The following is a 9,101-nucleotide window of genomic DNA, read 5'->3' as shown; positions in this document are numbered from 1 at the left end:
TTCTGGTCAGTGTCTGTTCCTGGAGAGTGTCTGTTCCTTAAATGATTCTGAATCTGACGTGACTCTGCTTTTGGAATCAGTTTGTTCCTGGAGTGAGTGTCTTTCTGGATTGAGTGTTTCTGGAATGAGTCTCATTTTGGATTGAGTGTTTCTGGAATGAGTCTCTTTGTGGAGAGAGTCTGCTGCTGGAATGATTATGTATGTGGAGTGTTTCAGATTCTTATGTGACCATTATTCTTGAGTGAATTTGTTTCCGGAGAGAGTCTATTTATGGAGAGTTCCTGATTCTGGAGTGAGCCTGTTTCTGGAGTGATTCTGTTTGTTTTAGTGATTCTTTTTCTGGAGAGTGTTTGTTTCTCGGGAGTGTCTGTTTCTCATATGGGTCTGAAACTGAAGTGAGTCTACTTTTGCAATGAGTCGGTTTCTGGAATGATTTTGTTTATGGAGTAATTCTGATCCTAACGTGACGATGTTTCTTTAGTTACCCAGTTTCTGGAGATAGTTTGTTTCTCGAGTGAGTCTGTTTCTGGAGAGAGACTGTTTCTGGAGAGAGTGTGTTTCTGGAGAGAGTGTGTTTCTGGAGAGAGTGTGTTTCTGGAGTGATTATGTTTATGGAATTAGTCTGTTTCTGGAGAATATCTATTTCTGGAGAGAGTCTGTTACTGGAGTCTGCCTGTTTCTGAAGTGTGTTTGTTTTTTGAGTGATTCTGTTTCTGGAGAGTGTCTGTTTCAGTTGAGTGTCTGTTTCTTACATGATTCTGAATCTGACGTGAGCCTGATTCTGGAATCAGTGTGTTCCTGGAGTGAGTGTCTTTCTGGATTGAGTGTTTCTGGAATGAGTCTCTTTTTGGATTGAGTGTTTCTGGAATGAGTCTCTTTGTGGAGAGTGTCTGCTGCTGGAGTGATTATGTTTGTGTAGAGTTTCAGATTCTTTTGTGACCATGTTTCTTGAGTGAATCTGTTTCTGGAGATAGTCTGTTTCTGGATAGTGTCCTTTTCTGGAGAATGTCTGTTTCTGGAGTAAGCGTCTTTCTGGAGAGACCCTCTTTCGGGAGTGATACTGTTTTTGGATTGAGTATGTTTCTTCTGTGACGATCTTTTCTGAGAGTTTCTGTTTCTGGAATGTGTCTTTTTTTTGAGTAAATCTGTTTCTGGAGAGTGTCTTTTTCCGGCGAGTGTCTCTTTCTGGAGTAAGCCAGTTGCTGGAGTGATTATGTTTATGGATTCAGGCTGATTATGTTTATGAGTGAAATTGTTTCTGGAGATAGTCTGTTTTTGGTGTGTGTCTCTTTTCGATTTAGCCTGTTTCTAGAGTATGTCCAGTTCTGGAGTGTGTCTGTTTCTGGAATGAGTCTCTTTGTGGAGAGAGTATTCTGCTGGAATGATTATGTTAATGGAGTGTTTCAGATTCTTATGTGACCTTGTTTCTTGAGTGAATCTGTTTCTGGAGAGAGTCTGTTTCTAGTATGATCCTGTTTTTATATTGAGTCTGTTTCCGGAGAGAGTGTGTTTCTGGAGAGAGTCTGTTTCTGGAGAGAGTCTTTTTCTGAAGTGTGTCCGTTTATGGAGTGAGTTTGTTTCTGGAGTGAGTCTCTTTCTGGAGTGTGTCTATTTTTTGAGTGAATCTCTTTCTGGAGAGTGTCTGTTTCTGGAGAGTGTCTCTTTTTGGAGTAAGCCTGTTACTGGAGTGATTATGTTTATGGATTCAGGTTGATTATGCTTATGAGTGAAACTGTTTCTGGAGAGAGTCTGTTTTTGGTGTGTGTCTCTTCTTCGATTTAACCTGTTTCTGGAGTTTGTCCAGTTCTGGACTGTGTCTGTTTCTGGAATGAGTCTCTTTGTGGAGAGAGTCTGCTGCTGGAGTGATTATGTTAATGAGGTGTTTCAGATTGTTATGTGTCCATGTTTCTTGAGTGAATCTGTTTCTGGAGAGAGTCTATTTCTGGTATGAGTCTGTTTTTATATTGAGTCTGTTTCCGGAGAGAGTCTGTTTCTGGAGAGAGTCTGTTTCTGGAGAGAGACTGTTTCTGGAGAGAGTCTGTTTCTGAAGTGAGTCTGATTCTGGAATGTGTCTGTTCCTGGAGTGAGTCTGTTTCTGGTGTGTGCCTGTTTCAGTAGTTGGACTGTTTCTGGAATGAATCTGCTTCTAGAGTCATTATGTTTATGGAGTGAATGTGATTCTTATGTCACCATTTTTATTTAGTCTATCTGATTCTAGAGGGAGTATTTTTCTGGAGTGTTTCTGTTTCTGAATAGTGTCTGTTTTTGAGTGATTCTGTTTCTGGTCAGTGTCTGTTCCTGGAGAGTGTCTGTTCCTTAAATGATTCTGAATCTGACGTGACCCTGCTTTTGGAATCAGTTTGTTCCTGGAGTGAGTGTCTTTCTGGATTGAGTGTTTCTGGAATGAGTCTCTTTTTGGATTCAGTGTTTCTGGAATGAGTCTTTTTGTGGAGGGAGCTTGCTGCTCGAGTGATTATGTGTGTGGAGTGTTTCAGATTCTTATGTGACCATTATTCTTGAGTGAATTTGATTCTGGAGAGTGTCTGCTTCTGGAGAGAGTCTGTTTCTGGAGTGTGCCTGTTTCTGAATTGTGTCTGTTTTTTGAGTGATTCTGTTTCTGGAGAGTGTCTGGTTCAGTTGAGTGTCTGTTTCTTACATGATTCTGAATCTGACGTCACCCTGCTTTTGGAATAAGTTTGTTCCTGGAGTGAGTGTCTTTCTGGATTGGGTGTTTCTGGAATGAGTCTCTTTGTGGAGAGTGTCTGCTGCTGGAGTGATTATGTTTGTGTAGAGTTTCAGATTCTTTTGTGACCATGTTTCTTGAGTGAATTCTCCAGTGTTTCTGGAGATAGTCTGTTTCTGGAGAGTGTCCTTTTCTGGAGAATGTCTGTTTCTGGAGTAAGCGTCATTCTGGAGAGACCCTCTTTCGGGAGTGATACCGTTTATGGATTGAGTATGTTTCTTCTGTGACGATCTTTTCTGAGAGTTTCTGTTTCTGGAATGTGTCTTTTTTTTTGAGTAAATCTGTTTCTGGAGAGTGTCTTTTTCCTGCGCGAGTCTCTTTCTGGAGTAAGCCTGTTGCTGGAGTGATTATGTTTATGCATTCAGGCTGATTATGTTTATGAGTGAAATTGTTTCTGGAGATAGTCTGTTTTTGGTGTGTGTCTCTTTTCGATTTAGCCTGTTTCTAGATAATGTCCAGTTCTGGAGTGTGTCTGTTTCTGGAATGAGTCTCTTTGTGGAGAGAGTATGCTGCTGGAATGATTATGTTAATGGAGTGTTTCAGATTCTTATGTGACCATGTTTCTTGAGTGAATCTGTTTCTGGAGAGAGTCTGTTTCTGGTATGATCCTGTTTTTATATTGAGTCTGTTTCCGGAGAGAGTGTGTTTCTGGAGAGAGTCTGTTTCTGGAGAGAGTCTTTTTCTGAAGTGCGTCTGTTTATGGAGTGAGTTTGTTTCTGGAGTGAGTCTCTTTCTGGAGTGTGTCTATTTTTTGAGTGAATCTCTTTCTGGAGAGTGTCTGTTTCTGGAGAGTGTCTCTTTTTGGAGTAAGCCTGTTACTGGAGTGATTATGTTTATGGATTCAGGTTGATTATGCTTATGAGTGAAACTGTTTCTGGAGAGAGTCTGTTTTTGGTTTGTGTCTCTTCTTCGATTTAGCCTGTTTCTGGAGTTTGTCCAGTTCTGGACTGTGTCTGTTTCTGGAATGAGTCTCTTTGTTGAGAGAGTCTGCTGCTGGAGTGATTATGTTAATGAGGTGTTTCAGATTGTTATGTGTCCATGTTTCTTGAGTGAATCTGTTTCTGGAGAGAGTCTATTTCTGGTATGAGTCTGTTTTTATATTGAGTCTGTTTCCGGAGAGAGTCTGTTTCTGGAGAGAGTCTGTTTCTGGAGAGAGACTGTTTCTGGAGAGAGTCTGTTTCTGAAGTGAGTCTGATTCTGGAATGTGTCTGTTCCTGGAGTGAGTCTGTTTCTGGTGTGTGCCTGTTTCAGTAGTGGGACTGTTTCTGGAATGAATCTGCTTCTAGAGTCATTATGTTTATGGAGTGAATGTGATTCTTATGTCACCATTTTTATTTAGTCTATCTGATTCTAGAGGGAGTATGTTTCTGGAGTGTTTCTGTTTCTGAATAGTGTCTGTTTTTGCGTGATTCTGTTTCTGGTCAGTGTCTGTTCCTGGAGAGTGTCTGTTCCTTAAATGATTCTGAATCTGACGTGAACCTGCTTTTGGAATCAGTTTGTTCCTGGAGTGAGTGTCTTTCTGGATTGAGTGTTTTTGGAATGAGTCTCTTTTTGGATTCAGTGTTTCTGGAATGAGTCTTTTTGTGGAGGGAGCTTGCTGCTCGAGTGATTATGTGTGTGGAGTGTTTCAGATTCTTATGTGACGATTATTCTTGAGTGAATTTGATTCTGGAGAGTGTCTGCTTCTGGAGAGAGTCTGTTTCTGGAGTGTGCCTGTTTCTGAATTGTGTCTGTTTTTTGAGTGATTCTGTTTCTGGAGAGTGTCTGGTTCAGTTGAGTGTCTGTTTCTTACATGATTCTGAATCTGACGTCACCCTGCTTTTGGATTGAGTGTTTCTGGAATGAGTCTCTTTGTGGAGAGTGTCTTTTTCGGGAGAGTGAATCCTTCTGGAGTAAGCCTGTTGCTGGAGTGTTTATGTTTATGGATTCAGGCCAATTATGTTTATGAGTGAAACTGTTTCTGTAGAGAGTCTGTTTTTGGTGTGTGTCTCTTTTCGATTTAGCCTGTTTCTGGAGTATGTCCAGTTCTGGAGTGTGTCTGTTTCTGGAATGAGTCTTTTTGTGGAGAGAGTATGCTGCTGGAGTGATTATGTTAATGGAGTGTTTCAGATTCTTATGTGACCATGTTTCTTGAGTGAATCTGTTTATGGAGACGGTTTGTTTCTTGTATGATTCTGTTTTAATATTGAGTCTGTTTCCGGAGAGAGTGTGTTTCTGGAGAGTCTTTTTCTGAAGTGAGTCTGTTTCTGGAATGAGTCTGTTTCTGGAGTGAGTCTGTTTCTGGATTGAGTCTGTTCCTGGAGTCAGTCTGTTCCTGGAGTGAATGTGATTCTTATCTCACCATTTTTATTTAGTCTATCTGAGTCTAGAGTGAGTATGTTTCTGGAGTGTGTCTGTTTCTGAATAGTGTCTGTTTTTGATTGATTCTGTTTCTGGTCAGTGTCTGTTCCTGGAGAGTGTCTGTTCCTTAAATGATTCTGAATCTGACGTGACTCTGCTTTTGGAATCAGTTTGTTCCTGGAGTGAGTGTCTTTCTGGATTGAGTGTTTCTGGAATGAGTCTCATTTTGGATTGAGTGTTTCTGGAATGAGTCTCTTTGTGGAGAGAGTCTGCTGCTGGAATGATTATGTATGTGGAGTGTTTCAGATTCTTATGTGACCATTATTCTTGAGTGAATTTGTTTCCGGAGAGAGTCTATTTATGGAGAGTTCCTGATTCTGGAGTGAGCCTGTTTCTGGAGTGATTCTGTTTGTTTTAGTGATTCTTTTTCTGGAGAGTGTTTGTTTCTCGGGAGTGTCTGTTTCTCATATGGGTCTGAAACTGAAGTGAGTCTACTTTTGCAATGAGTCGGTTTCTGGAATGATTTTGTTTATGGAGTAATTCTGATCCTAACGTGACGATGTTTCTTTAGTTACCCAGTTTCTGGAGATAGTTTGTTTCTCGAGTGAGTCTGTTTCTGGAGAGAGACTGTTTCTGGAGAGAGTGTGTTTCTGGAGAGAGTGTGTTTCTGGAGAGAGTGTGTTTCTGGAGTGATTATGTTTATGGAATTAGTCTGTTTCTGGAGAATATCTATTTCTGGAGAGAGTCTGTTACTGGAGTCTGCCTGTTTCTGAAGTGTGTTTGTTTTTTGAGTGATTCTGTTTCTGGAGAGTGTCTGTTTCAGTTGAGTGTCTGTTTCTTACATGATTCTGAATCTGACGTGAGCCTGATTCTGGAATCAGTGTGTTCCTGGAGTGAGTGTCTTTCTGGATTGAGTGTTTCTGGAATGAGTCTCTTTTTGGATTGAGTGTTTCTGGAATGAGTCTCTTTGTGGAGAGTGTCTGCTGCTGGAGTGATTATGTTTGTGTAGAGTTTCAGATTCTTTTGTGACCATGTTTCTTGAGTGAATCTGTTTCTGGAGATAGTCTGTTTCTGGATAGTGTCCTTTTCTGGAGAATGTCTGTTTCTGGAGTAAGCGTCTTTCTGGAGAGACCCTCTTTCGGGAGTGATACTGTTTTTGGATTGAGTATGTTTCTTCTGTGACGATCTTTTCTGAGAGTTTCTGTTTCTGGAATGTGTCTTTTTTTTGAGTAAATCTGTTTCTGGAGAGTGTCTTTTTCCGGCGAGTGTCTCTTTCTGGAGTAAGCCAGTTGCTGGAGTGATTATGTTTATGGATTCAGGCTGATTATGTTTATGAGTGAAATTGTTTCTGGAGATAGTCTGTTTTTGGTGTGTGTCTCTTTTCGATTTAGCCTGTTTCTAGAGTATGTCCAGTTCTGGAGTGTGTCTGTTTCTGGAATGAGTCTCTTTGTGGAGAGAGTATTCTGCTGGAATGATTATGTTAATGGAGTGTTTCAGATTCTTATGTGACCTTGTTTCTTGAGTGAATCTGTTTCTGGAGAGAGTCTGTTTCTAGTATGATCCTGTTTTTATATTGAGTCTGTTTCCGGAGAGAGTGTGTTTCTGGAGAGAGTCTGTTTCTGGAGAGAGTCTTTTTCTGAAGTGTGTCTGTTTATGGAGTGAGTTTGTTTCTGGAGTGAGTCTCTTTCTGGAGTGTGTCTATTTTTTGAGTGAATCTCTTTCTGGAGAGTGTCTGTTTCTGGAGAGTGTCTCTTTTTGGAGTAAGCCTGTTACTGGAGTGATTATGTTTATGGATTCAGGTTGATTATGCTTATGAGTGAAACTGTTTCTGGAGAGAGTCTGTTTTTGGTGTGTGTCTCTTCTTCGATTTAACCTGTTTCTGGAGTTTGTCCAGTTCTGGACTGTGTCTGTTTCTGGAATGAGTCTCTTTGTGGAGAGAGTCTGCTGCTGGAGTGATTATGTTAATGAGGTGTTTCAGATTGTTATGTGTCCATGTTTCTTGAGTGAATCTGTTTCTGGAGAGAGTCTATTTCTGGTATGAGTCTGTTTTTATATTGAGTCTGTTTCCGGAGAGAGTCTGTTTCTGGAGAGAGTCTGTTTCTGGAGAGAGACTGTTTCTGGAGAGAGTCTGTTTCTGAAGTGAGTCTGATTCTGGAATGTGTCTGTTCCTGGAGTGAGTCTGTTTCTGGTGTGTGCCTGTTTCAGTAGTTGGACTGTTTCTGGAATGAATCTGCTTCTAGAGTCATTATGTTTATGGAGTGAATGTGATTCTTATGTCACCATTTTTATTTAGTCTATCTGATTCTAGAGGGAGTATTTTTCTGGAGTGTTTCTGTTTCTGAATAGTGTCTGTTTTTGAGTGATTCTGTTTCTGGTCAGTGTCTGTTCCTGGAGAGTGTCTGTTCCTTAAATGATTCTGAATCTGACGTGACCCTGCTTTTGGAATCAGTTTGTTCCTGGAGTGAGTGTCTTTCTGGATTGAGTGTTTCTGGAATGAGTCTCTTTTTGGATTCAGTGTTTCTGGAATGAGTCTTTTTGTGGAGGGAGCTTGCTGCTCGAGTGATTATGTGTGTGGAGTGTTTCAGATTCTTATGTGACCATTATTCTTGAGTGAATTTGATTCTGGAGAGTGTCTGCTTCTGGAGAGAGTCTGTTTCTGGAGTGTGCCTGTTTCTGAATTGTGTCTGTTTTTTGAGTGATTCTGTTTCTGGAGAGTGTCTGGTTCAGTTGAGTGTCTGTTTCTTACATGATTCTGAATCTGACGTCACCCTGCTTTTGGAATAAGTTTGTTCCTGGAGTGAGTGTCTTTCTGGATTGGGTGTTTCTGGAATGAGTCTCTTTGTGGAGAGTGTCTGCTGCTGGAGTGATTATGTTTGTGTAGAGTTTCAGATTCTTTTGTGACCATGTTTCTTGAGTGAATTCTCCAGTGTTTCTGGAGATAGTCTGTTTCTGGAGAGTGTCCTTTTCTGGAGAATGTCTGTTTCTGGAGTAAGCGTCATTCTGGAGAGACCCTCTTTCGGGAGTGATACCGTTTATGGATTGAGTATGTTTCTTCTGTGACGATCTTTTCTGAGAGTTTCTGTTTCTGGAATGTGTCTTTTTTTTTGAGTAAATCTGTTTCTGGAGAGTGTCTTTTTCCTGCGCGAGTCTCTTTCTGGAGTAAGCCTGTTGCTGGAGTGATTATGTTTATGCATTCAGGCTGATTATGTTTATGAGTGAAATTGTTTCTGGAGATAGTCTGTTTTTGGTGTGTGTCTCTTTTCGATTTAGCCTGTTTCTAGATAATGTCCAGTTCTGGAGTGTGTCTGTTTCTGGAATGAGTCTCTTTGTGGAGAGAGTATGCTGCTGGAATGATTATGTTAATGGAGTGTTTCAGATTCTTATGTGACCATGTTTCTTGAGTGAATCTGTTTCTGGAGAGAGTCTGTTTCTGGTATGATCCTGTTTTTATATTGAGTCTGTTTCCGGAGAGAGTGTGTTTCTGGAGAGAGTCTGTTTCTGGAGAGAGTCTTTTTCTGAAGTGCGTCTGTTTATGGAGTGAGTTTGTTTCTGGAGTGAGTCTCTTTCTGGAGTGTGTCTATTTTTTGAGTGAATCTCTTTCTGGAGAGTGTCTGTTTCTGGAGAGTGTCTCTTTTTGGAGTAAGCCTGTTACTGGAGTGATTATGTTTATGGATTCAGGTTGATTATGCTTATGAGTGAAACTGTTTCTGGAGAGAGTCTGTTTTTCGTTTGTGTCTCTTCTTCGATTTAGCCTGTTTCTGGAGTTTGTCCAGTTCTGGACTGTGTCTGTTTCTGGAATGAGTCTCTTTGTTGAGAGAGTCTGCTGCTGGAGTGATTATGTTAATGAGGTGTTTCAGATTGTTATGTGTCCATGTTTCTTGAGTGAATCTGTTTCTGGAGAGAGTCTATTTCTGGTATGAGTCTGTTTTAATATTGAGTCTGTTTCCGGAGAGAGTGTGTTTCTGGAGAGTCTTTTTCTGAAGTGAGTCTGTTTCTGGAATGAGTCTGTTTCTGGAGT

The sequence above is a fragment of the Narcine bancroftii genome (assembly GCF_036971445.1).
Source record: "Narcine bancroftii isolate sNarBan1 chromosome 8 unlocalized genomic scaffold, sNarBan1.hap1 SUPER_8_unloc_3, whole genome shotgun sequence".
NCBI classification, from domain to species: domain Eukaryota; kingdom Metazoa; phylum Chordata; class Chondrichthyes; order Torpediniformes; family Narcinidae; genus Narcine; species Narcine bancroftii.
Note: the sequence above shows the minus strand (reverse complement) of the source record.